This window comes from Leptonychotes weddellii, unplaced genomic scaffold, assembly GCF_054177405.1.
Source record: "Leptonychotes weddellii isolate Sample4059 unplaced genomic scaffold, ASM5417740v2 HiC_scaffold_158170, whole genome shotgun sequence".
Classification (NCBI taxonomy): domain Eukaryota; kingdom Metazoa; phylum Chordata; class Mammalia; order Carnivora; family Phocidae; genus Leptonychotes; species Leptonychotes weddellii.
The window spans coordinates 1-308 of NW_027740233.1; the positions used below are offsets into that span (position 1 = coordinate 1).

General features: G+C 43.8%; 1 non-coding gene across 1 annotated transcript; it reads left to right on the forward strand.

The window, feature by feature from the left end:
- Nucleotides 1-147: 147 nt before the first annotated feature.
- On the forward strand, nucleotides 148-278 carry LOC145718448 (small nucleolar RNA SNORA63). The gene has a single exon (XR_014141814.1). It is a non-coding gene; the product is annotated as a small nucleolar RNA SNORA63 (small nucleolar RNA).
- Nucleotides 279-308: the final 30 nt, after the last annotated feature.

Here is a 308-nt window from a genome sequence, read left to right on the forward strand (position 1 = left end):
ATCAAGGATGCCAGTGAGTCTTATTGAACTAAGGGGACACATTTGTCTCATGTATTAGCTTGATATCAGGGACTTGTCTTACTGCGAAGACAGTGTAACACAGTATCTGGCACTTTAGGGATAAGCAGTAAAGATTTATCTCATTGAATGCAGGATCTAGTTACAATGTAGCTGTAAAGTGCTGCCTTGTCTTTGCCCCCTGCTCAAAATAAAGCTGTTACCTTTCTAGCCCTGTCCGCCATGGTGCTTAGCAGCCAGGGATGCATGGTCTCAGACATGTTTACCAAGTAAAACACTGACTTGAGGGG